Source organism: Anopheles marshallii, chromosome X (assembly GCF_943734725.1).
Source record: "Anopheles marshallii chromosome X, idAnoMarsDA_429_01, whole genome shotgun sequence".
NCBI classification, from domain to species: Eukaryota; Metazoa; Arthropoda; class Insecta; order Diptera; family Culicidae; genus Anopheles; species Anopheles marshallii.
In genome coordinates, this window is record NC_071325.1 from 664650 (window position 1) to 678008 (window position 13359).

The window sequence follows — 13359 nt, forward strand, 5'->3', positions numbered from 1 at the left end:
CTGCAAGATGGAACATGTAATTTTTGCATTGAGGTAATGCAATTCGGTGTTAAAGACTTTTATTGCTGCTTAACTACCTTGTGTAGTACATCAATTTTGTTTACAAGTAGATGTATTTGCCTTGATATAAGAATTCGCTATTCAAAGCCACCTAATGCTTTATGGCTCCCACAATCTGTAAGCAAATGGGCTGACCTGAATTCCAACTAAGAATAGGAATGTCCATCAAGTACGTTGATGAAATAGTGAATGAATTATTAAAACAGTGCTCAATCCAGCTTCTATAATCAAAGTCCAAAAATGTATTCTCAACAGCACCCCTAACATACACAGGGGAACTCACACCAGTCGTTGGATGAATTTCAAAAATGTTTAGGAGACAGCTCCTCCCCTCCCCCCTCTCCACCGTTCGAAAAAGTGTCAATCAGTGTTAGGTTTGTGTGCTTTTCCATGCAAAGGAGGGAGTTTTAATTTTGACTCACATCCTATCCTACCCTACCCTGTGGCAACCACATCCGTAACCCTTCTAACACGCTACAACAAAACGCATTCTCGCAGGTATGCCGGTTATAAGAACATTTTGAATGGTTTTAACGAAGTCTCACCCCCGCTCCCCCTCCCTCCCAACCTCTAATTCCCCCAAATTCTGGCCGTAAGGGAGTAAAAAGGGATCAGCAATCACTTTCTTTTAAAGGGTTTCGCAAAATTTTCGTCATCTATTCTCGTACCTACGCACACACACACGTAACAATTTCGAGCGGTTTGAGTGGACAATCGGGAAGATTAATCCAGCCTTATCGGTACGATCTGTACGCGAATGAAACAGGTGTTGGTAGGAAAAAGTGCAGTGTCCGTACCCGAAAACCCTTAGGGACGTTAGGGAGTTAAACTGACCTACGCCTGGTAGCACGGATGTGAATGGTTTCGAACGCGAGAGGGTGGGCCAATGATGATGTTCCCCGTTTCTCATTTCGGAAAACCTTTTTTCCCTAACTTGCAAACGTTGGAAAACATTCAAAATCTATCCAGAATGCCACTGCCTGTGCTTCTTTTCTCTGACGCTGACAGGCTCTTGCAACGCAGCTAGGTGGTGGTGGTGGGGATTGGGAGTGCCTTCCGAATACCAAAGAGGGAAGCTGAAGACTCGTTATGAAATTTCCACATTTTCTTGTCCGGTCCAACTGTCCCTGCACGCATTAATTATACGCATTATTCTAATAAGAGCCGAAAACCTGGCAATGTGTGGCTTTGGTCGCTCGTTTTAAACACGGTGGGATAAAATCACGACGGCAATGTCTTCGATTTTCCCTTACACATGAATGATACTGTACGTGTGTATGTGTTTGAATATGTGGGTGAGAGCAAGGAACAAGGCAGGGCAAGATAGAAGGGTAACTTTTTATCTCCAACTAGGTTTAATCCGAAAAGGGACCACGGGAATGCCCTGTGTAATGTTCAGCCGGGAGAAAGGTTGACACGAATTTTAGGATAGCAGATGGGTGGAGCAAGGAACTTTTTAGCTTTCCGCACCACAGCTTGGCAGAAATGGTAGGAAGCATCCAGCGAGTGGAATTTCTACTCATTTATGTCGCAAGGAAAAATGCCGCTTGTGAAACGTGCTAGTCAGCGAGTGTTCTTCGAGTGGTACAAAAACGTCATGACTGTTCATTTTACAGCTCATTTGTGTAGTGCTGTATTGTTGACAGGAGGAGTAGCTGTCCTGACAGTTGTTTTCTGGATGGGGAAAAAACGATTTACACTGACGGAGAATTCATGTTGCTACTACTATCCGATTGAATGCACACATGGACCTTTTTTTTGTTAATTTTGTGATATTCAACAGCAGGTATATTCTTAGTCTATTTTCAGGAACTTTGAGAATTTTGAATTCTGTATGGTCAAACGAAGTTCGCTTTGGCAAAATAGATACTACTGTTCAGCTAAGTAATGTATGCACCACACTACTCCTACAGGGCGCACTAAGATGTTTTTAAGCATGACATTATTCCAATGTTTGGACATGTTACATATTTAGATCGTTTTGTGTATAAAAAAATCCAATGTTTCCAAGCTGCCTATTATCCTGATAACAACGGTTGATAGCTGCTTATGATGACAAATAGGTAAACTCCAACTTTCCAATTTAAACTTCTATTTATACGTTTCTATAGACGTACTGAACGCATGCGGTATAGACATGTTCTTTGAAGAATCATGGACCCCTATAAACACACATTAACACACACATACACAGTCATATAAGGATATCAACTGTTCTCACGAGTGTTCAAATTGATAACTGCTTTCACATACGTTCTATAACTTGGACATTGCATAAGAGAAGTAGCACATCCTCGAGTACCTCTTGTAACCCAGCACTAATTGTTTGATGATATTTAGCTTAAGGAAGCTGGTTGATAGGTGTGGTTATTTCTTGCTTATATCTTGGATGTAAGCTGCCGTACACTCACTTTGTAGCAGCCATCTTGAGGTCGTACTTACTTAAGATCCCAAAATCGGAATGAATTCCGTTGCTCAGCTTTGAGTACACCTGCCGCAGTATATTCGAACTTTAAGCTCAGAATTTGCGTCGAGAGTGGATCGATATGTACTTAATGTCTTTCGCATACAGCACGTCACCACGGTGGATATGCGTTTGTGGCACACAAAAACTTTTGTTTTCTGCAGCACCTATACTCACCTGGAGAGGTGAGTCCGAACGCGCTGCTGTTAGTATCGCACTATTGTCAACACAGGAATTTTTCGTGCAAAAATTCCAATTTACAAACGGTTCTTGCAGAAAGCAACACACACGCTCGTATCACACGACACGTCCAGGGACCGTCGTTCTGCACGGAACCAACACACTGTACGGCTGTGTACGGACGAGCGTTCTCTCTGTCTGCACTGTGCTCAGATGGCAAACTGCAGCTCCAATCGCACCGTAGCGTTCGGCCGTCTGTTGTCCGGCGAAAGAATCTTCCAACACCGAACCAACCTCGTCGTGTTCGGTCACCGATACAGTGCGGTGTCGGAAAGGGAAGAAGCTCCAGCACACCCTCTACTACCGGCGCACAGCATCCGCTTGCGTTCGGGCTGTTCGGGTTTGCTTCGTGCGGTGGTGATAACTTCCCCTTCAAACAACCGGCCTTGATGGTACCGTAGGACAGCCTTCCCGGTGGAGGTGTTCCTTATTTTGGGGAGGACCATTCAGTCGAGCCCGATTGGTTTGCGGGCTGTTTCTGCCTGCCTGCTTTCGGTGCATCGGTGCACTGAGCGGATGGCAAGAAGCCTGAACGAAACCCACTAGGGAACACCTTGGTAACCTTACTGCAGAAGGGTTTGGTTCAGTTGAGATTTTAACATCGTATACTTTGTATGCTGCACGGAGAATGCATTTGGCTGGTACCGCACTACTGCTGTTCCCGTGCGCCACCATCACCAAATCGGCCCGGAACGGCGAATAATACTACAGGTGCAGTGCTCAAGAAAAGTAGTTGAGCTGCGTTTTGCACAGAGCTACAGGTCCTATCTTTCAGGACTTCAGCTAATCCGCCGGCACCGCGACCACTGACCCGATGGGGGCGTTTGAATGCATTCCAAGCTAGAGCGAGACAACGCGTGGTTTTGAAACGAACAGCTTCGAATGCGGGCGGGTGCCAAATTGAGTCGATTACATACACGCAGACGCACCGCATACTGTCGACCAGTTCTACGAAGGGGAAGTTCATGCACACACACGCGTACGAACACACAACAATCAGACTAACCCGAACGCATTACGGGGTGGCTCCCGGGGAGACCGATAATAGTACAACCCCAATTGGATACGCCTTTCACGCCGAACCGCGAACACCGGGAAGGATAGATGTGAGTTTAGAGGCTTACGGTTGTGACAGGACAGCTGGAAGGATCCAGTTTGTATCGGTATGCCAAGCGAGGTGGTATGTGCATCGCTGCTGAAGGGATGTTGCATTATTCTCGGCGAGAGTGCTTTCGAACGAGACGAGTTTTCATTGGGATGTCAAGTACGAATAACAGAAACCACACGCGTGTGTTAAAAGCATGAAGTAAGGCTTAATTTACGACAGTCGCATAAACGGTTCAATAGGATATCTTTACAGCATGAAGTTTAATCAAAATTAGATGGCGATCAGTGGCATGACAGGCATTTTTATTAAAAAAGATAAGTTGCAGAAACAAATTTTAACGAATTTGAGCTATGGAAGAAGCATTAATTTAAACAATCATCTTGTTGTATTCAGTTAGAAATCCCGTAAAAGTAAAAAAATTGCCTACATTTAGGCGTTTCCGCGTGATGCTAGTATTTTCGTATATGTTGATATTAAAAATATGTTCAGATCCAGATTAATTATAAAAACTTAACGAAATAAATAAATCTGGTTAGGTTTCAATGAACTGATCTTTTGATTCTGTTTTTTACACTTAAAATATGTTTTTAAGGAGAAAGGAGAAAAAGTAGCCTTAAATCATCCACCTTAATAGGTTTAGCTTTAAACGGACGCAATGGGGCAAATGTTCTTCACTTCCGCTTTCCATTTAGTCTGCCGGAAGTTGTTTGAAAGAGGATTTTTTAAACCGACTTCTTTCCTTTCGCAAATTCGGTACTCTTTCACCTACCCCCTCGCATTTTTTTCCGCCTTTTTCTGCCCCGTCTCTTAACCCCTTCAGAAATCACAGTTGCTTTCTATTTAGATATTGCTTTATTATCTTCTGTTTTTACGGACGATCATTCCTCCTCCTTCTTAAGGTACGCTTGCCTAATAAGAAACGGGCCGTTTCGGGTGGAAATCCAAACACCCGGTGAGAAAAAGATGCCGTGCAGAGTAAAGAAAGAAAAAAGAAACGCGGAACAATTTTCATTATTTCTCAAATCACAAAATGAAAAATAAATCAAACATACACTCACACTCAACTGTGCTGTGCTCGTTCGCCTTACGCGTCGTGAAGCAACCCGTTACCCATTATTCGCATTTTCCAAGCCTTTATCGTTCGATCATCGATTTTCTCTTTCTTCGCGCGAGCAGGAAAATTCATCCCACACCATCGAACCGTCTAAAATCGTTCAAAATGCGTGCGTGGATGGGGCCTTAATTTTTCCTTGACTTCCATTTCGTGTCTCACTTTCTCCATCGCTCCTTCTTGCTCTCTCTTTCTCTAATCGGAGGGTGGAAGAAAACGGCCAGGAAGTTGACGGTTGGCTTTCGCTGTAATTAAAACGCAGCCAGAGGGGGAACCCCCTGCATGGAAGGTTGCTGCATGGAAGGGAAATTTTTCGAAAAGAGTTGGGCAAAAAAGAGAACAGTAAAAAGCATAGGCGAGACGATTTCGATTGTTACGGAGATTTTTTTTTGTATGCTTTCAAAAGTTTGGCATAACTATCACCAAAAACTGGGGAAACACTACTAAAAGTGCTGTGCTGGCGCTTTCTAAAACGAGGGACGTACTATTATGCTTGAATGCATCAAAAACGAACTGTTATAGTATTTTTGGTATCCTTCCTTGAATTTATGCACGCGTGTGTTGAAATGCTCGTTAGAACAAAATTTTATGCATTTGCACTAACTATAGTTCCGCTGTTACGCCGCTGATAGCCTTTGTGAGGGGTTTTGTTGTTATTTCAAATTCCTGATATGTTAATGAATGTTAAACATCAATACATGATGTGTTGGAAATAATTTGTATTAACGAAGACAATTGTTTTATTAATCCCAATTATTTGTTTGCCCCTAAATGTTGGTAATTAGCAATATGTTTAGATATCATGTATTTAATCATGGGTTAATTGTACAAGTACATTTAATATTATGAAATCTTCTTCGAATGGAAAGTCGTTTTCAGTACTTTATTATTAAAAAATAATTTTCTTCTTAATCATGAAGCGAGATTACTCTATCTATGATCAATTTTTTATATCTCGATTGAACAATCTTAACTTCATCTTCAATCGCCTTTGGTAGCCGGCGTGGAATCACAGCAGGTCAAATATTGTCGAACCTTCATTTTGGACAGGATAAAAGATGGCAGGAAGTGCACAAAGTCCAGGGAAAAAGAATCACACTGTAGCCCTTTTTCCTCGTCGCTCTGCCAGCTCCCACTAAAATGCTGTCCGTGACCAGGAAAAAAGGGGTCTCGAACGATTGTAATTAATTATAATTTCTGCTCGCTATCTCGACTGCAGCAGACGTTTGTGTCGGTCGGTGGATAATTTCTTGTATCGTCTCCACCGCACTGGTTCGATGCTGCTTCCATTTTTTTTCGTTTCGTTTGTTGGTCATTAAATTGTTCAGATTGTGTGTGTGTTTTTTTTTCTTGTGCTTCTCCTTCTCACCAATTACAAATGATACCATCCGGATGTTGCTGGCATTTTGCTATAATCTATTCCGATGCGCATCTTATTGGAATAATTTCAATTTGTAATTTTTAATAAAATTCACAGCCTCTTGTTTTTGGCAGCGCAAACTGCAGCTCGTGACTTCCAGAAGGGAAGCCCGGTTACTAGGCAATGAACAGCGAAAATAACTCAACTGCAATCAACTTGTAAAAAGGACACAATGCTTCATTATCACGTCAGGTCGGGGTGGCGTAGTAAACAGCTTCTTTAGATTTTACACCATTACTTTTTTCGGATTGGTCCGCCAAATGCAAGCGAGTTCTATGACGAGCGCCATTAATAGAATGATCACTTTAATTATTTACCATAAATTTTTGGGAACGCTTTCCATTAATTTCCGGATATCCTTTCCAGTGCTGCGTGCTGGGGTGGGTAGCAGGGAGCTATGGACAGGCGGGATTGATAGAGTGGTTCGGGAAAAAATCAACCTTCGTCCTTTCGGATAAACCCAAAACCAAGTTAAGGTGCCTGGGTGGGAGGTAGCATAATTAATTATTAAACCCGCACCTTCAATTACAGCTGATCGATTTTTATGGTACGGCACTCAAATCAAAGCCCAGCAGCAGCAAATCCTTGGGCATGGATTGGGAAACCAAAAAAAAAAACATACACGCTTCAAATAAACGAGTGACGGCAGGAAAACGCAATCGGGCGTAAATCTATTAGCACGAGCTGCTTTTCTTTGCTTGCTTAATTCAGCTGCACCGGGAGTAATCTAAAACTAATTACACTTACGTCACGATGACGAATAATCGCACCCGCCACCTAACGCCTGAATGTATACTTATGGCCGATGCCGGGCAATATGATTGATGGAGTGTTTGATAGGCTTCAAACGATCGGGAAAAATATCCCGCTCTTTCCGCTGCGCTCCCGCTTGAACGCGTGTCCGACATCCTGCGGGCCAGCCAGAGCGTTCCGAGCAGAAACTGGTATTAATCTCTAGACATTATTGGGCTTCTATCGGGTGTTTGGTACGTTAATGGCATTAAACCTATCTCCGGTGTGTATGTTGAATGTCATTTCGACGAACTAGCGGAACAAGAATCGCCAGCGTAATGCAATTTCCGGGTGACAGCTTTCTTTGCTGTACGAATCAACCACTTCCAGCAGTTAGTGTGATGGTGTGGCAACCTCTCTAACATGCACAGCACGCGAATATAACACGACACAGTGTTGTTGATGCTAAGTGAAGTGAAATGAAACGTATCCAAATCAAAATATCCCACCTTGTCGGGCTTTCTTCGGATACGGGTGCGAATTTTCAAGACTTTCCTGTATTGCTACGCCTGTAAGGTATGTGATTGCACCACACCACACATCGCTCCAGCACTGCGCTACGGGAAGATAATCGGCGAGCGCTACCATTTAGAATAGGGGAAAAAAAACACTCACTAAGTCGAACACATTCAACCCATTTAACGCACAATCGGTAAAGCCGACGAAAGCATCTTGTCTTTAATGTCGGAAGAAACCTAATTATAAATGTAAGTGGGTTGTACGCCAAAAAAAAAAAACGGACCATGAAGGTATGCGTCGAAGAATCCCGCTTTGCATACCCGATGAGCAGGAAGCTGTATGGTGTGAGTGTGTGTTTGTGCCCGTGAAAATATTCCCCAAAACACGCTTCACACGAACGATATAGACACATTTATTACACAGTCCTGTTTTCTTTTCTTTCGTCCAATGTTTTGGCGCGACGACTTTAGCAAAACTAAAATTACGATGTGGCGCGGCGGTGGTGTATGGGAAAGGGAAACCATGTGTGTTCGGAGGGGTAGGGGAGTGTATGGTACGGTTAGTTGGGAAATTCTCACCGGTACCCTTGAAAATGCGTCCCTCACGAATAATGGAGTCATGTGCGCGAGGCAGAGTTTTATAGGGAAACGGTGTAAGACGATGTGATTTGCTGCGTTTGCCACTTTCGCGCCGATTTGGAGGGTGGCTATAGAGTGTTATGGTAACAAGAAGACAACACTATACACAACACAAAAGCAGCGAACGAATAATTTCATAAAAGTTTGTGAACAAAATAGAGCAGTGAAGTTGTTTTAATTTAATGACTTAGGTATATAAGTGTATATATTTTTTAAAGAATATTGCTTATGGGATGAAAACTCCTGTTCACAGCACTAGCGCTTGTCGAGAAGTTCGTCTCGATGGCTATTACCATTCGTAGGCAAAATATTCTCTTGAGCTGGTAGACAGCAGGCACCATCTCATCTCATTGAAAATTCTACCCCACCGCCATCAGACGGGAATTCCGACTGTCGGCAATCATGCGTGGTTAAACTGTTATTTTTCAGTCTTCTTAATAGTTTACAACCCATTCATGTGTTGAATCGTGTCGAAATCGTAACAACGCAACGTGGCTGCACGAGTGGGTGTGTAGCAGGTTTCCGGCGTTGCCCGACAACGTACACGAAACCCCGTTCTAAGATGGTGAACGGGTTCTGCCGTCCGCAATTCCCAACACCATCGCAGCCATTCCTGATCCCACACCCGACACTCGATTATCAACCCTCGGTTTCACTCGTCGGGTAAGCGTTGCGCGGGTTGCTCCAAATGGTTGGGAAAATTTCACCTAATTAAAGAGTTTTCTTCGGAGAACCCAGCCCCCGAGTGTAGTGAGGCGGGCGTTCGAATGCGATCCTTGGTGGCGTTCGAGCGTAACCGGGCCTCGGACCGGAAATTCAACATCAGGAACGGCTACGGTTTTGCAGAAAATTGCCCATTTGCCTAGCACACCGAGAGCTTCTGGCGTGGCGCATAGTCCGGGTGCGGCCGAGTGTTCCTTTTCTTCCGATAACATCAGCACCGTGAACGATTTGCTGGGTGTGTGTTGCGTTCTTTCAGCAAGCAGAAGCCTTCGGGGCCGGACCTGAGAACGGACCGAAGCAAAGTGTACATCATTTATCGATCAAGCCAGCTATCCATCCGTTCGTCCTGTTTCTCTCGCTGTCCCATCATTCCCGGATCCCCGTGGCCATTCTGCAGCTGAGTGGTGCCGCTTCCGGTACACGGCCAGCATCCTTGACGCAAACGCAAATGGCCGCCCAAGGGCAGATTCCATTTTTGCGTTCTGCTTAAATTCGGTTAAAATATAACCGTACACTCGTACATCGCGGGATTGCTTCGCTGTTGCTCTTTTGTCTTTTGTGCTAGTGGATTTTGCTGTGGCGGGATGTGGGTTGCATTTACCCGGTCTTACCAACTGCCGACCATTTCTTAGCGCTTTTGCCCGCTTGTTGATGCACAGTTGTATTCGTTTTGACTGTGATGCAGCACTACCCTTAGATAGGCAATATCCCATTCAACAGCTTGTTTTGTTATGAAACACTAATAAGCTGTTAATAAATTCTAAAAAGGTAATCGTGTGTTACGCATTGCAGAGTTTCAGGCACATACACAATAGCTATTTCAAATTGAAATAAAATAAGATGAGAATGCATTTTCACGGTTCAGAGTAGAAAATGTCTCCCAACCAATGTGAATTGTGCGTTATATAAGATGTAAGGTCAGATGTAAGGTAAAACGATTAAAATGAATTTAACACACAAGTATGTCTGCTGAGCTAGCTGTACACAAACATAGAACGATACGTTTCTTACTTTCCTCGAATGCTTTCCCCAACTACTCCGCAGAGACAAGGAAGAAAGTTTTAGTTCATACAGGATGAAGCATGGTGTAGACGAAGAAGAAAAAAAACAGCCAAAGGAAATGATAACGTGCTAAAGATTTATTGTGATCGTATTCAAGTACTTCGCGATTCAGTTTGGTGTCTTGTCTGTTGGAGATTATCTTGTCATTTCATGCGAGGATTAAATGTTTTGTGCTCTAAAGCTTTTTTCTGTAATGCTTTGTATAAAAATATTAAATTTTTTTTGTATAATTTATATTTGTTAAAAAACTCAACAACTTGCTTAGTTCGTTATCAGTTTACAAACGTTTTATTTGTATCATTTTTATTATGTGGTATATTCTTTATTAGAATAGCAGCTACTTGTTACAATATTTGCTTCCATTTGTGTAGCTTTGAATTCGTTTATGATTTTTTTCCGCAATAATTCTACCTTCTTCCAAAATCTTTGTCTCAATGCTAACCACAGTATAGTTCTGAATCGGATCGTACCCTTAGGCAATCGGTTGTTCATCCTAGCCTAGCCTGCACAAATCTAACATTGAGCTTATTCGTTGGTATTGTGCTTACGCCGGCTGTGTGTTCAAATAAACGTGCGAGTGTATGTTTGCAAAGGAAAATAGACTCCTTCAGGTTCATCGTCTCCGGTTTTCCGGATGATACAAAACGCGCTAGAGCTTGAAAATAGATAATTAAATCATCCTCAATTTAAATTATTTCAAGATCTTTTCTTCACAGCCCCCATCCTCCGTTACATCTTCTCTCACCACCACCTTCCACGGCATTGTTGGGTGGGTAATGGAGTTGGGATAGTGACAATTGGTCGATTTGCCAGAAATGACATCCAGTGCCGGGCTTTTTAAAGTAACCTTCTGCGAGCGCAAAGTGGCCCAGGCTGGAATTAATCTTGTCGCGTACGGATGAGATTGTTGCCGGTGACAATTGCTGTAGTTGGTAGCGGTACGACTTGGATGATGCCAATGCCCTAACTCCCGACCAAGCGCGCACTAGTTTTTCGGACGAATGGAGAAACTATTTGCTTCGTCCTTCACCTCTCTTCCTCATACACTCTCATACGCTTCCTACGTGTGTCTTTGTGTTATGCGTGGCGAAAGGGATTTGCTCGTTTATTGCTTTAGCTGAAGATGGGTTGGTAAAGATTTTCGATGACGTTCCTGCAGCTTCCCTCTGAGAGTCGGTGTGCCATTTTGTGGCGTTTCTGGTACCTGAAATCAGACCCAAATCGAATCCGAGGCAAGGGAATGAAATGAGCAAATGGTTGAAGTGGATGATTTTACGAACGTGAAGTGAGTGTTCTTAAGCTTTGGATTTTCGAGCGCCAGGAAACATTGCAAAGATTGAACCCGAAGACGCCAAGCACCGGTACCATACTCATGCAAAAGCGTAAGGACACCGTGTGACACGTTCATCGATGGATTATTTGTTGTTGAGATACATTTGGCTTCGTTGCCTTTTTGTGCGATAATCCTCGTGCCAGTTTGCTTTGCTGGGTGTATGGTTCGCGATTCGGCATTGAAAGTCTCCACATCAAACTCCATTAAAATGGGAAAAATGAGAACCCACTTAACGTATTATAAGTGTATATAAATGTATAGTAACAACCAAACACAAGTTATTCAATTTGCTATACAGGTGTTGTTGTTTAATGATAAGAACCATACTTGAGATTTGAATAAAACTCATTTATTTCATTTGTACTATAGTCCTAGAGGGACCACACGACCGGATCGAGTTTTAATCCCACTATCCTGGCAAAATAAGTCCACTAATTCAGAGATGACAAACATAATCTAGGAAGTCGTAGCGATAAGAATCAGAATATTAGGAGATCAGGATAATTTAAAAAAATTAATCTTGATTATCGTAAAAAGCATGACCATCCTGGTCACGTCACCACAAGAAACGAGCTGTACAACAATTGCATACTTGCAAGCGTTTACTCTTGTTCATGTATTATGCCGTGAAATACTTATAACGTTATGGAATAAGAAGCAGTGTACTGTTATTTATGGTAAAATTTTGTTTTGTGTCATAATTATTTTAACCTTCTTGGATTAATTTCTCTGCTAATATTTCATACCAGCATCCGATCCTACTAATGCGCAGCGTGGATGAAATTACCAAATAGCGATGGATATGGATCCTCGCAAATCTTATAAATGCGCGTACAATCCACTTCCCTAGTGCGCGCTTGTGTATGTGTAGATATACATGTAATCTCGCTAGTACGGGAAAGTAATTATAGGCTTCCGAACGAAGCTAGCGACGAAAGCCAATTTATCGTCACACCCTTAAGGCGCTAAGTGCCCAGCGGGATGAAATTGGCAAACATTGTTGGCAGTACTGCGAAACAAAAACATGCAAAGAAATGAATTGTATTTCATCTCTTTTTCGCTGCCACTGCTATCGGTCCTCTAATCGTGCGTCATCATTGCAGACCGGCAGACTGCATTACTTACCGTAATTGAAATGAAAAATATTTTCCTATCGAACATGTATATAAAGATATTCCTATGCTCATAAATTCCTCCACCTGCCCGGAACGCTACCGCGTACATCCCAACGGCTATACCCAGTGCGGGATTTAGTGTTTTGGAAAGAAATTACCTCGCCGGCTGGTAGGACGGGACAAACTGATCCGAACGAAAATCAAATTCGAACCGATACCCAAACACACACATGTAGTTCGCACACATCCGGAAGGAAGCACTGTGACCCATTATCGTCACCATAAACATTCGCACAAACTAAGAATATAATCTTCCGCCGATGGGGAGGTATCCCTCAATATTTCGCTCAAGCCCCGAAAAAACATCCCCAATCACTGACACCCTTTCTTTTTTTTTCTTCTCCCCTCTTTCGCGCCGTTTTTTTTCCCCTCTCTCCGGTCTGCTTTTGCTTCGGGGCGTCGGGTTTCCCGTGGAAAGTAGATTGTCATCTATTTGCTTTTAGCTACAAGCCTACTGGTGGTTCGGCTTCAGCAATCGTTAGCATTTCGGTACACAAATTGTAACCATCTCTCCTGCATACCGTAACATCGAACCGCGTTGTGCTGTGCTCGTAAATTGGCGCAAAATATTTATCCATCCCGAGTTTCATGTTATTGCGGGTGGGATGTATTTTTCCCATCCCTACCACTTTTTTTTCGTGGGTTCTTTCTTGTATAATCCGAGTGTAAGCGATATTAGCTAGCAGATGGGTCTGGCTAAGGGTAATTTCCTTGGGTATAGTATTTTTCCACCAAGTTTCAGAACCGATGATCCAGATCCGGTGTCATCTGATT